Source organism: Rattus norvegicus, chromosome 8 (genome assembly GCF_021556685.1).
Source record: "Rattus norvegicus strain SHRSP/BbbUtx chromosome 8, alternate assembly SHRSP_T2T, whole genome shotgun sequence".
Taxonomy (NCBI): Eukaryota; Metazoa; Chordata; class Mammalia; order Rodentia; family Muridae; genus Rattus; species Rattus norvegicus.
In genome coordinates, this window is record NC_141541.1 from 103,775,223 (window position 1) to 103,793,197 (window position 17,975).

Below are 17,975 nucleotides of genomic sequence, written 5' to 3' on the forward strand. Positions count from 1 at the left end.
TTTCAACACACTTTGCAATGATTCTGATCTAGGAGGTAGGAAAGACATCCTAGAGAAACTCCTGCCTGGACACAGTAGTTCTGCCTCTGTCTGTCACCTCTTCACACAGCTTCATGTGAAACGTCTCCAACCAGAAATTATCCTCCACTGCAAGCAGTCTAGAGACATTTTGAAAATCATTTCCCCCTGGACTTCCCTCCACAGTACCACACAACCTATGAGTTGTGAGCCCACTATATGGGGGAAGGTTGTCATCAGACTGTGTAGTATGCCTCCCAACAGAGCTTCAGTCTGTAGGATTTCCTCCTAGACCCAGCCTTCTATTTCCTGTGAGCCTGCCCCTGGCTACAGGTGCTTAGAAGCCTGGCTTCCAAGGATCTGCACAGATGCCTTTGTCCTCTGGCCCTGTGGAGATCTTGGACCCCTCCCCCACCTGGCGGCCATCACTCAGAGGATATGACTCTGTATATGGATCCCGATGTTTGAGAACCCGAGAGAACTTTGAAAGTTGAATTTTAGCTCATGGTCAAATAATGTTTTGAAAACAAGTAATGAGCCAGTTGTCACAAAGAAAGAGAGAAAATGTCATGCCAGTAAGAAGCCCAGGATATGTTTATTGGCCCCACAAGAAAACTCTGTTTAAACCAGGTAAAAGGACATCTCCCATGATACCCTAGGCCTTTGGAGTCCTACAGAACTTGCAAGAGGTTATCAGGGGGAAGCTTCTCTCTATGGATAGAAGAAGTAACTTCCTTAAAATTTAGAAGCAGGGTATAGATGCTTGCCAATGGGGTTTGGAATCAAACTCGGCTCTAAATCCCTACAAGCTTACCTTATAAGTCTATGTTCCTGGTTGAAATGTGATCTGATGCTGGGCCTGAGTGTCTCTCTGTAATCCAGCTATAAGAAAATTCCTCACACAGGACAACTAGGAGAAGCTGGGTGAGGACAGATCTCAAGGTAGTTACCCAACAATGGTTCTTCACCCATCCAGAAAAGAGCAAGGGAGACCTCTGCTCTCCGGGGAAGTGGGAAGACGGTGAGGGAAGCCACAGGGTCTCAAGCAGATGACAGTGCTACCAATTCCTTTACTGTGTCTTGCAGAGACATTACTGATGGTTTGAGGCAGTTTCTGAGCAGCCAATGGTCCTTGCATGGCCTCATAGAGCTGAAAGGAAGCGATCTCTCTCTCTCTCTCTCTCTCTCTCTCTCTCTCTCTCTCTCACACACACACACACACACACACACACACACACACACACACACACACACACACACACACACAGCTCCCCTAAAGCCCCATACAGAGAGAAGCAGTTGGATTTCAGAGCCATTTGCTTTCTACCCAGGAGTTGGGCTACAAGACCCAACCTGTACAACAGCATGAGGTCCTTGATACCGAGATGTGCAAGACAACGTTTGCAGATTCTCAGAGCAATTCTGTCCTTCTCAATTTCCCATGTGTATCAAAAGCAACAGAGGGGACTGCTTTGCATGCATTGCATAGAAGGAAGGGGAAGTCACAGTGGCATTTATTTGTAGTCACAAGGCATAGCTGCACTACTCCCCTACAAAGAAAGGCATTCCGGGAATGCCCTGAGCTGCACACAAAGGCAAACGCCATTCAGAGCAGTGTTACTTCAGCCTTGAAACTTATTGATAAATCACTTTTCAGCAGCAGACCTCCATAGGGGATCCAGGCTTATGTGTCCAATTCCTATGAAACATTGGTAAGTAAAGTGAAATGTACAACCCCGTGCATACTCTGTTTTGATATCACAGGACAGAAATTGCAAGAGAGGAAAGGACGGAATAAAGTAACTGTTCAGAGGCTGGAGCGATGGCTCAGCAGTTAAGAGCTCGCACTGTTCTTGCAGAGGACCGTAGTTCAGTTCCCATCACCCATGTCCAATGGCTCACAATTTCCTGTAACTCCAGCTCCAAGGTAAGCTTATGCCCAATTCTAGCCTCAGTGGTACCCAGCCTCATGTGTGAGTGTGCATGTGTGCACACGTGTGCGCACACACACACACACACACACACACAGTCTTAGTTACTTTTCTGTTGCCATGGCAAAACATCATGACCAAGGCAACTTGTAAAAGAAAGCATTCAATTTGGGGCTCACAGTTCCAGGTTTGGGTCCATGACCATCATGGCAGAGAACATGGCAGCAGGCAGGCACACATAGCACTGGCACAGTAGCTGAGAGCTTACATCTGATTCACAAGCACACAAGGCACAGAAACAAAAAAGGAGGGAGCTAACTGGAAAAGGCCTGAACTTTTGAAACCTCAAATCTTGCTGCCAGTGATATACCTCCTCCAACAAGTCCACACCTCCTAATCCTTCCCAAGCAGTTCTACCAAGAGGAGACCAACTATTCAAATATATGAGCCTATGAGGTCCATTCACATTTAAACCTCCACACTCACCTAGACATAGTTAAAAATAAAGAAACGGGTGCAGTGTGGACATGGGGAAGCAAAAGAAAACAAGGAAATATGAGTCTAGGAAGCAACCGCTTAGTCTCACAGATGAAAGAATTAAAGATGAGGATAGATTAAAGCCCAAAAAGAAAGAAAAGAAGGATCCTAGTGTGTTGAAGAAAAGACAAGTCTCCCAACATCCTTCCTGCTTACTCCGCCATTATAATACACAACTGGGTCTACATTACCACACCCTTGTCCATACCAACTCCATCAACTTTTCCATTAATGCAAACTGGACTTAGTGCAGCCAGTGATGGACAGTCTGTATGAAAAACGTATCCCTTGTATAACTGATTGTATAATGGCTCAAATTGAGAAGTTGGGACAAAAGTATGGAGGGACACTAAGGATCACCAAGGATCCATGAGGTGACCGATTGCCGTGTGCACACAAAGGAACCTATGCCAATGACTTCTCCGTACAGAGAGTAATTAGTGTTACATTGTGGCCACAGTTGACTGTGACCTCAAATGAAGCATCTAGAAGATCCCTGAAGTTCCTATAATGTATATCTCCAACCAGAGATACAATATCAAGAGAATGCCAAGTGACAAACAGAGCCTCTAGCTTTTAAATTTTCTCTGCAAAATTCACCTGCCTTTCTTGGACCAACTTTCTCTCTTGTCAGTTAATTAAAAACACTTTTTGATTTTTTAAAATGATAGCAAATATAATAAAGCAAATGCTCAATCCACAGTTTCTTTCTATCTTCATGGCTCTCTGGTCAGTCCTCTCTTCCCTTCATCTTCTACCTCAGTGCCTGAGTTCCCAGAGTCCTGTGTCAACTCTTTCTTTGCACAGATCTTGCCTTAGTGACATGCCCCAAAAGCTGGATGCCTTTTCAGTTCAGAATATAGCCTGCATTTTTCGGCTGATGTGCCCTCAACCAGCAAACCTTTCTTCTTTGTCACGACATTACACGTAGTCCCACTTACCTCCAAAGAGCAACCTTTCAGCCCAAGTACAGCCTCTGCCAGAGCACGGGCTGCTTTGTTGACGTGGAGAGCTGTTTCTTTCTCTCTGCCTTGTTACTGTCACCACATTTCATTGTTAGCATTCAGCTTCTTCTGCTGGAAATTCTCTACTGCAAACTCCTGCCCCACTTAGAGTTTTTGGAAGCCATCTGCATTTTAAAGTCACAGGTCAAGTTCCAGGTCAAAGAACACCTAAAGCCCCTAGGCTCCCTGGGAAAATATTTCGTTCGTCTTCATCTCCAGCCAATGCCCACTGTGTTACTGATTTCAGGATCAAGCGGATGTGGTAAAGTGTCTGTGCCACATAAGGAAGTGGGAATTTAGGACACCTCGGTATGTTCTGATTTGTGTGGCAAGCATCTGGCCTCATCTGGAGTTGCTTTCCTATTATTATTTTAACAATGGCTATTCTGCTTCACCTCCCTCCACTCCATTTTCTCCGACCAGTGGACCTTAGCCTTGGTTTGGTTCATTGCTTCATGCTTATTACAGAGAATAATACAAGTGTTCCTTCTCTGCCAACACCTGAACTCTGTCTGGAGAATGCAGATTTAATATATAACACTTAGCATTGTGCCTAACAGCTGGCAGTCACAACACAGAAGGAACATCTGTCACTGACAGAGACAGGAGCCCCTCCAGCTGGTGGGAATAAATTTCCTGGTTCACATGGCCAACACTCTTCTAGAAGCTCTGGCTCCTTGGACTGTTCAGGTCTGTCTACCATAGTGCTGACGTCATGTCTTTATGTATTTGCCACATCTTTGCTGCTATCACTAGGTCAGAGATCCTGGGGTACCCATCTCTCAAATGTGGCCTCTCTGCTTAGAATGCCATGTTACAGAGAGACCCGAGAGACACGGTGCTATTTGGGATGCTTTGGCTTAAACGACTGTTTCTGCAAACAGCTGGATTTGCCAGCCACATTAGCCAGGAGTTTTTGGTGGTTTATGGCACTTGTGAGAATCCCACATGACTCAGGAAGTCAATTGCTTACTTATGTCCTCTTGGAAACCTTTCGAAATGTGTGTTCAGTAGTTGCAAGTGTGCCCACAGCCTGTCCACTGTCCCTGCCTGGGTCAGCAATCTTATATCCTCCAAAACAACCCATGCTGTAATTCCCTAACAACATTATCCATCTGGTAGTTTAAGGCAAAGTGCTGAATAGGCACACTGTATCTGGGGCTCACATTTGCTTTAATACCATGGTTGCTCCTAATTTGAAAAGTCTTAATTTACCAGGAAGCCCCACCTTGCCTCCCCCAGCACTGGGTCTTTCTGTCAGGGCCAGGCAAACAATGCCAGCGACTTGCACAGCCATGGTCCACTCACAAAGCAATTTACAGATGCTAGGCCTTATAATTTCCCACTAGAGAAGGATGGAAATTTCAGGAAGCTGGGAAATGTGGTGCTAATGCTGCCCATAAATAGCCAGGTCCAGCAGAATTTTAGCATCCTCATTTCACAGTGTCCTCCGGGGAACAGTGAATGCCTAGCCATGTGCTCGGCTTATGTAGAGAACATAGAAATGCAAGCCTCCTACATCCACACATCCTCCTCCCAGTGGCTCCCACGGAAAGGCCACCTAATAGTAGCAAAAATGCAGGTGAATCTCCTGGGCGACATAAGGATACAGAAAGCTGCTGAAACAGCCCACCCTACTCGCAGCCAAAGGCAGAGGAAACAGGAAGTCACACAGCTGTCCCACGACTAGAGGACCATTTGCAGAGTGTCCATGTTCAGTGCCTTCTGCCAGCCCCACAGCTCTAAACTAATCTTTCAGATTTACAATCAGACTGAGGCTGGGATACCCCCCTCCCCCACCCACCGACTCCTTAACTCCAAAGTTGTGGGTCTTAAGAATGAGCAGGTCAGGATACAGAAAATGTGATACATCTACACAATGGAGAACTACTCAGCTATTAAAAACAATGACTACATGAAATTCTTAGGCAAATGGATGGAACTAGAAAATATTATCCTGAGTGAGGTAACCCAGTCACAAAAGAACACACATGATATCCCCTCACTGATAAATTGATATTAGCCCAAAAGCTTGGAATACTTAAGAAAAAATTCACAGAGCATATAAAGCTCAAGAAGAAGGAAGACCAAAATGTGGATGCTTCAGTCCTTCTTAGAAGGGAGAACAAAATACTCATGGGAGGAAATACAGGGACAGAGTGGAGCAGGGACTGAAGGAAAGGCCACCCAGAGCCTGCCCCACCTGGGGATCCATCACATACGCAGTCACCAAACCCAGACACTATTGCTGATGCCAAGAAGTGCTTGCTGACAGGAGCCAGATATGGGTATCCCCTGAGAGGCTCTGCCAGAGCCTTACTGATACAGATGAGGATGCTTACAGCTAACCATTGGACTGAACAAGGTGACCCCAATGGAGGAGTTAGAGGAAAGAGTGAAGGAACTGAGGAGGTTTGCAACCCCATAGGAAGAACAACAATATCAACCAACCAGACCCTACCAGAGCTCCCAGGGACTAAACCACCAACCAATGTGTACACATGCAGCGACCCATGGCTCTAGCCACATATGCTGGACCCACTGTCCAGCAACATATGTAGAAGAGGATGGCATCAATAGGAGGGAAAGTCCTTGGTCCTGTGAAGGCTTGTTTCCCCAATGCAGGGAAATGGCAGGGCTTTGAGGTGGGAGTGTGTAAGAGTGGGAATATCCTCGTAGTAGCAGCTGGAGGATTATGGGAGAAGAGGGTAGCATTTGAAATATAAACACATAAAATATCCAAGAAAAATAAAATTAAAAAAAATATTGAATGAGTCTGTCAGAAACTCCTTAAGTTGGAGGCTCCTGGTCACACTTTCCATAGTATCCTTTAGTTGGAAGGCCTTATGGTCCAATGCCAGCCTCTGCCCATAGAAAATTTCCTTTAGGGAGCCCTCCAGAATTCCTACAGAAAGAGAAGCTGCCAGTGTCCCGACTCCTTTAGCAGTCTATATACAAACTACTGAGCTTATAAAGGAAGATGTGTGCCTGCCTATTCTCCTGTGTGAGCCTTCTGCATTCAGCCTTTGTTCCCAGGTGTAGCCAGTACCTGCCAAACTGTGTGTTAGATATTTGCTTCCAACTGACTCACTGGCCAGGACTTACCCTTAGTGGATTTAAAATAAAAGTTATACAACGCCACTCTCCATGAGAAACTAGCTCTATACTACTGAAGTGAAAGTAACTGAAATACAGATACAGAGAAAACAGAGGGAAGTCATTCAATTCTGGCTTGCCTCAATGGTATTCCCTCCTTTTATTTTGCATTTAAAAGCAGTGGACATTAGTTATTAGACAGTGACAAAAACACTGGGTCCAAGGTTGAATTGAGAATCATATCTCAAGCTTACGAAAACTGTCTCGTGGACCTTGCCTAGACGTTAGGTTCCCGTTCTCTGAGAACCGACACTCCACTAGTTTAAAGTCTCTAAAGATAAGGATTAAGTGTTAGGAGAGATGCAAGGATTGCCACAGAAGAAGCCAATCACAACATTGGATCACAATGTGCATGCTCCTACGACTACTTCAGGACTCAGCACAAGTGCTTTGTGTTTGGAGTGTGATGGCCAAATATTTGTTAGGGCAGCGAAGGACAGAATGCACAAACATCCAGGCTGCAACATTGATTGTGTACCTTTTCTCAGTTTAACCATTAACCATGGTTAGTGGTTTCAGTATTTCCTTAACACAAGATAAAGTCTGTCCTCAGAGTTCCTTCTTCTGCCCGGAGTGTCCCGATTACTTAAGCAGACGGCAGCTGACCTGCATGTGCTACGGTTTCGGTCAGCCTGGTCGTTAGTGGAGACCCAAGCGGTTTTACTGTTTGTAGATCTTACTTTCTATTTTGAGAGCCATTAGTCTTTTTGCTTATACTCAATCATAATCCCCATGGCCTGAGTCCACCACTTGGGTTTCAAGTTTGGTTTTTAGTTTAGGCCCTGATGTTAGTTTATGTCTAATGTCAATCCTGTGTTGCTAGCTCCTTTTTACCTGAGAGTTGGTGTTTACAGAGAGGAAACTTAACATGATTTCACTCCATCTGAAGCCTGGACTCCAGATTACTCAACACATTCTTTCCACTGTTATTTTATGTCTGTTTGCTTGCTTGCTTGTTTATTTGTTTTTGAGGCAGGATCTCACTCTTATAGCCCAAGTTTACCTGGAGCTTGCTTTGTGGACCAGCCTAGCCTTCAGCAATTCATCTGGCTCATCTCAAGTACTGGCCTTACAGACAAGAGTCATGACACCCTGTATAGGAATTTTAACATAGTTACTCTGGCAAGGAATCCCATCCAAAGACCTTCTAGGTCTGTGTGATCCAGCAGAATGACACACCTTTAATCCCAAACAATGAGGATAAAGTTAGTTTGTAGACGAAAGCAGGCATGTTTGAAAGTGATGTCTAATCGAAGGGCAAAGTAATGAACCAGAGAAAGACCTGACAGAAGGAGTCAGAAATAGGATACACCCAACTCACATGAGAACAGAACAGGAAAGAGTCTACTTGAGAGCATCTCAGGGAGACAAAGGTGCGACAGTTTTGCTGGGACAGTTTTACAAAGCAGAGAGAACAAGCTAGACACAGCTAATGACAGGAGCCAGAAGACTAGAGCATACTGCCAAAGTTAGTATGAGACCCGGCAGAACAATTCAGTGAGAAGCTGAGAGAAGCCAGACTGAATCAGTAAGCCTGGAAGATTAGATTGTACAGAGGCTTCCAGGCCAAGGCCTAAGAATAGTTGATAACAGAAAAAGAAATACTCTAGGCTCAGCCCAATGTACTTCTCTCATCACATCCCTCCATCTAAGGAAATCAAAGTGAAATTTACAGCACCCAATACTATTTTCTTATTGTATTAGTTTAATTGTAAATAACTTCATTCCTGGCACATGAACATTACAAAAGATGCTAGCAAGCTTCAAGATCATTATTTTGAAATGTTTGCTTGTATAATAAACACAAAACCTGGTCGTTATTTTGAAATGCTTGTATAAATTACTTATGCACACAGTCTGTTTTAGTTATGAAAGTTTATAGTTAAGAAAGAACTTTCTTGTTGTTTGTTTGTTTGCTTGCTTGCTTGCTTGAGTGGTTTTTCAGACAGGGTTTCTCTATGCAGTCCTGGCTGTCCTGGAACTAACTTTGTAGACCAGGCAGGCCTCAGACTCAGAGATCTGCCTGCCTCTGCCTCCCAAGTGTTGGAATTAAAGGTGTGCACCACTCCACCCAACCACCCCTGGTAAAAAGGACTTTTTAACACATGCACTTTGTTTTGCTTTTCATTATATCTAGGTCTTCTTTACAGGATACTGTGTAGGGCAACTGTTCTCTAAAGCAGAGCCACTAAATGTTAACCTTTAAGAGCTGGTATATAAAAACCCAGGGACAGACTGCTGCTTCCCATGTTCATAAAGGCTGGAAGTCCAAAAGCAAGCTGGTTGATGAAGCTCCTAGCATACATCTTCTTCCTGGCTTACAGGTGGCTGCCTTCTCACTGTGTCCTCAGGTGGTAAAACAAGACATTTCTCTCCTCTTCAAATAAAGCCTCTAAATTCACAAGGAAAGCCCCTTACTCATGACCTCAGCCAATTTCTTCACAAAGGGCTCACCTCCTAATACCAGTTAGTTCCAGACTCTGTGCATTCAGGAAAGCACAAGGCAGTTCACAGCAGGTACCTCGCACATAGTTCATTACTGAGGGAAATGCAGTCAACCTCCCAGAAGACTTTGCACTTCTACTCATTCCAATCACTGAGTATATATGGCATATATATTTTTTGAGAAATTGTTATGAGAACAAACTACATACAGTACACATATAGTCAATTCCTTCCCTTAATCTTGTTAGAATCGGCTCATGGGGTGAACAATGGTCACTGTCCCAGAGGCTTGTTTGCTGTGACAGGCCAAAATCCTTGAGTGTATGGCTCACCGTTAAGGATTTTTATATCCTTCAACAATAGTTTTCACTTTTGCTAACATCAAAAGCGTTTGTTCAGATTAACACATCACTTGTTATATAAAGAGCAAGAAGAGCTAAGAGAACATCAAAAAGGGAGAAGAGGCAAGATGTGCTCATTTGTGTAAATTTCACAAATAGGCAAAGCTAGTTATGTTGTTTGATATGTACACATAAGTGGGAAAATATATTTTAAAAAGCAGGATGTATTGGGGCTGGAGAGATGGCTAAGCAGCTAAAAGCTGATCTTGAAGAAGACCTGGATTGGGGTCCCAGAACCCATGTGATGGTGACAACAAATATATAATTCAAGTTGCAGGGGACCTGACACCCTCTTCTGACCTCTGTGAGCACCAAACATGCATATGTTGCACACACATATATGCAAGCCTACACTCATACACATAGAGAAATAAATTCCTTTTTTAAGACAGAATGTGCTTTCCACAAAAATCAGGTAGTAAGGGAGGTGGGGCTGTGGAAGAGCTTAGGGACAGGAAAGGGAAGCAGGGAAGTAATTATATTATAATCTCAAAAATAAAATAATTTTCAAAATTTGGACAGTGGTTTGTTTCCTTTGCACACTTAAGTGGTTCTCTACGAGTGTTAATTAGGACTAACTACTGGGTATTCTGTGTAAGTCTCTTATCTGTGGCATATTTTATGAGATAAAAGGAAAGGAAAGGAAAGAGAAAGAAGGGTAGAAGGAAGGGAGTGAGAGAGGGGTAAGAGGCAGGACGAGGGAGAGAAAGGCAATGAGAGAAACCGGAAGTAGAAAGACCAATGGCTCTGATGAGCAATCTACTCCAGAAACTTGCTCAGTAAAGAAAGGCTGTGTCTAAAAGTCTGAACATTACAACATTCTCTAACAGCAGATAAGTGGAATGATGCCCAAGTCCAAGACGAGGCAATCAAAGGAGTCCATCCATACGCTCAAAGTCTAGACAAGAACGGGAGAATATTACAGTGCGGTCACTAGGAGAGGGGTTCACTTCGTGTGGTAGCCACAGAGATCCACCTCCCAGGTGCTGGTGCCATGACAGGCTGCAGCTGCAGTTTCAGAATGTCTGGAGGCCTCCTTCAGCTCTCCGCTACTTCAAATCTGATCCAGCTCCAGAGAGCCACTGCAAGACCAGGCCTGCTGCTGATTCAGTAGAAAGGATACTGCCCTGTGGGTAGACAGAACAACAATGGGAAGCTTGGCCCCTGAGTGTCTGTGTGCAGCACAGATGTCCACTGAGGTACATTTGTCAAAGCAGACTCAGTGAATAGGGTTGTCTATGTTTCAAATCTGAAGCTATCAACATGGAACTTTTATTCTTTTTGTGTATATATATGTACGGCATAGGTGTGTGTACATACATATTCATGTGTGTGCACGTATTGGGAGTGCACGCACACAGGTATAGGTTTGTGTGTGGAGGCCAGCGGTCAACACTGAATATCTACCTCCATTGCTTTTCCCTTTTTCCTTTTGGGATTAAAATCTCTCACAGAACCTGGAGTTTGCTGATGAGGCTGGACTGAGAGCCCAGCAAACTCCTAGGATCCTCTTACCTCTGCCTCCCCAGAGCTGAGATGATAGGGGTGTGTCACTCTGATATTTTTATGTTAGTGCTTAGGATCTGACCTCAGATTAAGCAGTTAACTCACTGAATGATCTGCCAACAAGCCGCTAAAGCTGAGTAGTGGTATCTATTGGGGGAGGAAGATAGGGGAAGCTGTTTTGAAGGGAATCTTCTTGGCTGCTTTGTGTTCCAATATTTCTTTAAAAAAAAAAAAAGACAGAGTCTCAGGTATCTCAGTCTGGCTTTGAAGTCGATTCATAACTGAGCCTAACCTTGAACTCCTGATCTTGTGGCTTCACCTCCCAAGTGCCAGGAGTACAAGTGTTTGACACTTATGCCTGGCTGAGGGGGAGTTTTTTTAAAAGCTCAAGCATACACACATGTGCATACAGAGAGTGCACACATGCACACAAGTAACCTGGCTCCTGAGAGGAGTTTATTATAACATAGTTCCACAGGTGTAACCATACTTTGGGCTACTTTATGGATTCTACCCTTCTACTGACCACCCTTCTCCACCCTTCCAAACCCCCAACACCAGGTAGGAGAGAAAGGAGATCAAAGGGAAAGAGGGCATCGATATAAACTACTTCCTGCTGATTGTGGGTATCAAAGTTCCTCGGGGCAAGTCCAATCTTTCTAGTCAGCTTATCTTAGCAACCAGCAGCCAGCAACCAGCAACCAGCAGCCCCTACCTCTCCCTCTCAAAGCTCTGGCATTTATATACCTTCTGAAGAATCCCCAGAATTCAAAATATAAATTATCTCTAGCTGGTAAAAATCACACCCTTGCCAGAGCAGGAGACAAATCATAGCCCCAGTGTCAAATCTGAAGCAGCCCCCATAGCTCACAAATTAGATCAAAAAAACATATTTACATATTCACATTAAAAACCTCTGTGTTTTTGGGGCTGGGGATTTAGCTCAGTGGTAGAGCGCTTACCTAGGAAGCACAAGGCCCTGGGTTCGGTCCCCAGCTCCGAAAAAAAGAACCAAAAAAAAAAAAAAACTCTGTGTTTTTAAAGAAACCAAAACTCGCACTACACACAGGCACACTCACAGACAAGAAAGCTAGTATCCACAGTGACTGACCCAGGATCACAGGGTAATCCAACTGTGGATTTGGGACAGCCTTCTGCTCTCCACAAGCATCTGTAACTGCTGGCTAAGTTCTTCTAGACAGCCCTCTGAGGTGCTCACTCTGCCCCACTGCCCTGAAGAAGGTGTCATCACAACCTGCTTCTTAGCATTCAAATTCCTGTCTTGCTTTATAAGATCCCACAGGGTTTTGCATACTTGTTTGTTTTGTGCTTTTTAAATCTCAGTGACGCCAATCCGACAGGTTACTAGAAGCATAGCCTCTCAATTGCTTTTTTATAAGCAGCCTTAAGCTATCAACAGAGGAAACCTGTCTGCCAGTGGCCTTTTAGGAAAACACTGCTTTAGCCCTGTAAAAATTATCTTTCTCCCCATTCTTGCATTCTGGAAATCAATACCCACTGAAACAACAGCCAAAACCCTGTCTTCTTAGCACTGTTCAGTGGACAGAAAGGAATCAGTTTAAGCTTCAAGGTCCAGGTTGGGCCCAATCCGTGGAGTCTGCAAACTGCAGGCGTTTCCCACGCACAGGAGGCTCAGTAGCAGCTCGGGCTCTAAGATCCTCAGTTTTTGACGGTTAAAGTTAGTGCTTTAATGCAATTTTAATAGGTAGCGATTTTATTTTGTATCTAATGAAACCAGCAGAGCGTGAACACAGACATCGGAACTTGGAAGATAATGAGTCTGTTAGTGCTGGTGCTTGTGTAGCTGGGCGAGGTGCGGTGCTTAAGGTGGGGAGAATAGACTGCTTCAAAAGCGGTCTTTATTGGCTTCATTAGGGTGGTCATCAAGTGAATGATTTCATAGCAGATCTAATTAGCCAAAGAATGTGCAGAAGCAGCATCTTCCTCCTGGTAATTAGGCATCTAGACAACAACACATATTACTTACCTTAAAAATAAGTCTGTAGGTGCACCTGATATGCTCTGTGGGAAGGGGTTACGCAGGGCATTTGATCTCAGAACTAACACTAGGGAAAAACTCCCAGCCCCTGGCTCCTAAAGATGTGCCTCTATTTGAGTACACCCACAATGTGTCGGACCCTTCTCTAGCCACCAGGAAAGGTTTAGCCCTCGGTAGTAGACCAGAAATTGAAGGAAAATCCTGGAGAGGACTTGGTTGGCTTGAGGAGGAAAGAGGGAAGAAATGGGGGTCTGGTGTGGTAAAGGCAGGGTGCGAATCTGTGAGTTCTGCCTCAAAGAGCTGTTCTGGACTGTGTGACTGGCAGGAACAGTCCGGGCTCTGAACAGTGCTGCCTTGACTGGGCAGAGACATCTGGGTGACACTTCCTGAAGCCCTCCTGATGCTGGCAATAGAATCTCCCAGGATTCCCATTCGACTTTTCTTGTCAAGGTCCTTATTATACCACGCAGACTCCCATTTCAGGAACACTCAGATATCTAAAGAGGAAACCCATGCAGCTACTTGGTGCTATGCGAAATGGTCACTCTCAAAAAGAGAGAGGCTAGCAGCTAAATGTATGCTCAGAGCTGCTGTGACAGCATTAGCCTTTAATCCTTGCACTCGGGACGTAGGGGCAGGCAGATCTCTGTGAGCTCCAGGACACCCCGGGCTACCTAGTGAGACCTTGTCAACAAAAAGTGGGATTGAGGGGAGAATGAAAGAATTAAAAATACAGCAAGGAAAGTAGAGACATGAGAAATGTTTTCAGGAAATTCGACACCTATCAAATAGCAATGCTATTACACCTATGAGATCATACCCGACAAGAAGAAACCATCAGCTGAGATGGGTCGACTCCATATCTAATGGAAACTTATTTTCTACCAAGAATGTTACCGAGTCAACTGTGAGAGTAAAACACATTCCAGTTAAAACTCAAAAGATTTATTCCATATCTTAGTAGAAAGAACTAAGTAAGCCGGACTCAATGAGCTTAAATAGCACATTCACGGTTCGATTGAACACAAGCTTACGGAAGTAAAGGAAACTTTTAGGGGAAAATTCACTGAGAATTAGGGGGAGTCTCCTCGAGTAGCCAAGATGGCTGTCCATTTTGTTTTAATTCTTGATGGAGTTTTTCCGTTCGTTTCTTTGTTTGTTTTCTTGTTCCTTTTACTTTGTTTTGCAGCGACAGGAACTTAACTGGGGGCTCCTCGCACATAGGCAAGTGTTCTCCCCTGAGCCACACCCAGCCCTGACGGGTTGCTTGGCATTGTTTTTTTTTTTTTAATTTAGAGAATACTTTATTAGTTTTTGTAATCAAACCCACGTAGATAAGACCTTACATATTTAATACAGTGTGTTACCCCTGTACAAATGGAAAAAACTTAAGTTCAACATTTCTAGACCAATATGGCTGTTAATTTCTGTACAGTGCCAACTCAACACAGTAAACGGGGATACTTTTTTCGAAAGTTGACAGCACAGCTAAAGTTTCCAAAAATTCAAATTATATATCTGTATATATATATTTATATTTATATAAAAAGACCAATAATAGCACTGTGTTATGCATCAACAGCAGCAACAGCTTTTCCAGGTTCTGCAGTCATCTGAACAAAACTGTAGAGACATCCAGCACACTCCATTAAAAAAAAAAAGTAAAAAAACAAAACCCGAGAAAACAGCGCAGTTCTGTTACTCTTGTGGTACCTGGCACCATTTTTTTTTTAAATTAGCTTCTCAATCATCATCTGGAAAGAAAACATTCTGAGCAACATCATTAAAAACAGCTCTGATAAAGCACGGTCACTACTACGTATCATAAAGCAGGTACAAGCTATTTTACATCCACAGAGGTATGATACAGTACTGTCCTACATCTATAATACTAGAGGATACAGTTTAAAAGGCATTATTTGAGACTTGATTCTACTTTTCCAGTTGAGGGCCCAAAGGATGGTGTGACACAGCTTTGTAAAGAAACATACTCTAGACAGGATTTCCTTTCACTAGTGGCACAGTTCTAAGGATTCATTCTCTCCATGAATGTCAGCTAAAACCGTTATTAAAAAAATGAAATATCCCTAAAACAAAACCGTATAACCACCGGATTCACATGAAGATGACCTAGTGGAGACAAGCTGGACCTCACCTTACCAACAAGCTATCAAATCTGTTATGTTTAAACAGTGAGACCTCCAAGGAAGGAGATGCCAAGTAGTGCTTCAAAGCTTCAGACCACAATCAAACACAGCATCATTTTCAACAGAAGCAGAAGCTCATCTGAATATGCTCATGGATGCTGACATCAACATTTAATCATCTCCTCACTCATCCAGGAAGAGGGGGAGATCAGTTACTACTGTACTTTATTGTGTTCAACCAAATCACCATCTTACAAAAATAGCAAGCTGCCATAATAAAAAATAAGGCTCCTCTATCCAGCACCAGATAGCATCATTTTACTTTCAAGCCTAGAAATTGCACACTTGTATATAGACCAATCGAAGATGAGGATTGAGAGTTCATCTTGGTGGATTTTTCCTTTGATGAATATGAAGTGTCCTTCCTTATCTTTTTTGATGACTTTTAATTGAAAATTGATTTTATTTGATATTAGAATGGCTACTCCAGCTTGCTTCTTCTGACCATTTGCTTGGAAAGTTGTTTTCCAGCCTTTCACTCTGAGGTAGTGTCTGTCTTTGTCTCTGAGGTGTGTTTCCTGTAGGCAGCAGAATGCAGGGTCCTCGTTGCATATCCAGTTTGTTAATCTATGTCTTTTTATTGGGGAGTTGAGGCCATTGATGTTGAGAGATATTAAGGAATAGTGATTATTGCTTCCTGTTATATTCATATTTGGATGTGAGGTTATGTTTGTGTGCTTTCACTCTCTTTGTTTTGTTGCCAAGACGATTAGTTTCTTGCTTCTTCTAGGGTATAGCTTGCCTCCTTATGTTGGGCTTTACCATTTATTATCCTTTGTAGTGCTGGATTTGTAGAAAGATATTGTGTAAATTTGGTTTTGTCATGGAATATCTTGGTTTCTCCATCTATGTTAATTGAGAGTTTTGCAGGATACAGTAACCTGGGCTGGCATTTGTGTTCTCTTAGGGTCTGTATGACATCAGTCCAGGATCTTCTGACCTTCATAGTTTCTGGCGAGAAGTCTGGTGTGATTCTGATAGGTCTGCCTTTATATGTTACTTGACCTTTTTCCCTTACTGCTTTTAATATTCTTTCTTTATTTTGTGCGTTTGGTGTTTTGACAATTATGTGACGGGAAGTGTTTCTTTTCTGGTCCAATCTATTTGGAGTTCTGTAGGCTTCTTGTATGCCTATGGGTATCTCTTTTTTTAGGTTAGGGAAGTTTTCTTCTATGATTTTGTTGAAGATATTTACTGGTCCTTTGAGCTGGGAGTCTTCACTCTCTTCTATACCTATTATCCTTAGGTTTGATCTTCTCATTGAGTCCTGGATTTCCTGTATGTTTTGGACCAGTAGCTTTTTCCGCTTTACATTATCTTTGACAGTTGAGTCAATGATTTCTATGGAATCTTCTGCTCCCGAGATTCTCTCTTCCATCTCTTGTATTCTGTTGGTGAAGCTTGTATCTACAGCTTCTTGTCTTTTCTTTTGATTTTCTATGTCCAGGGTTGTTTCCATGTGTTCTTTCTTGATTGCTTCTATTTCCATTTTTAATTCCTTCAACTGTTTGATTGTGTTTTCCTGGAATTCTTTCAGGGATTTTTGCGATTCCTCTCTGTAGGCTTCTACTTGTTCTCTAAGGGAGTTCTTTATGTCTTTCTTGAAGTCCTCCAGCATCATGATCAAATATGATTTTGAAACTAGATCTTGCTTTTCTGGTGTGTTTGGATATTCTGTGTTTGCTTTGGTGGGAGAATTGGGCTCCGATGATGCCATGTAGTCTTGGTTTCTGTTGCTTGGGTTCCTGCGCTTGCCTCTCGCCATCAGATTATCTCTAGTGTTACTTTGTTCTGCTATTTCTGACAGTGGCTAGACTGTCCTATAAGCCTGTGTGTCAGGAGTGCTGTAGACCTGTTTTCCTGTTTTCTTTCAGCCAGTTATGGGGACAGAGTGTTCTGCTTTCGGGCGTGTAGTTTTTCCTCTCTACAGGTCTTCAGCTGTGGGCCTGTGTCTTGAGTTCACCAGGCAGGTTTCTTGCAGGGGAAAAGTTGGTCCTACCTGTGGTTCCAAGGCTCAAGTTTGCTCGTGGGGTACTGCCTAAGTCCTCTCCGCGGCGGCAGCAACCAGGAAGATCTGCGCCGCTCTTTCCGGGAGCCTCCGTGCACCAGGGTTCCAGATGACGTTTGGTGTTTTCCTCTGGCGTCTGGATGTGCACAGAGTGCAGTCTCTTCTGGTTTCCCAGGTGTGTCTGCCTCTCTGAAGGTTTAGCTCTCCCTCCCACGGGATTTGGGTGCAGAGAACTGTTTATCTGGTCTGTTTCCTTCAGGTTCCGTCGGTGTCTCAGGCGCAGGGATCCTGCCGCTCCTGGGCCCTCCCCTACGGGAACCCAGAGGCCTTATACAGTTGCCTCTTGGGCCAGGGATGTGGGCAGGGGTGGGCAGTGTTGGTGGTCTCCTCCGCTCTGCAGCCTCAGGAGTGCCCACCTGATCAGGCGGTGAGGTCTCTCTCCCACGGGGTTTGGGAGCAGAGAGCTGCTGCGGGCCGGGATCCTCGGGTGTGGGACTTCCCGGCATTGTTTTTTAAATGATTGAATCTTCTACAGTTTGCTTCAGCTCATAGCTGGCTCAAGGGGATGATACTTACATAACAGCATTTTTTTTCTTTTCTTTTTTTTTTTATTAACTTGAGTATTTCTTATAAACATTTCGAGTGTTATTCCCTTTCCCGGTTTCCGGGCAAACATCCCCCTCCCCCCTCCCCTTCCTTATGGGTGTTCCCCTCCCAACCCTCCCCCCATTGCCGCCCTCCC

At 43.8% G+C, this 17,975-nt stretch overlaps 1 pseudogene; it reads left to right on the top strand.

Annotated features, from left to right (window-relative positions):
- Positions 1–2,476: 2,476 nt before the first annotated feature.
- On the top strand, positions 2,477–3,059 carry Fcf1-ps1 (Fcf1 rRNA-processing protein, pseudogene 1; annotated as a pseudogene).
- Positions 3,060–17,975: the final 14,916 nt, after the last annotated feature.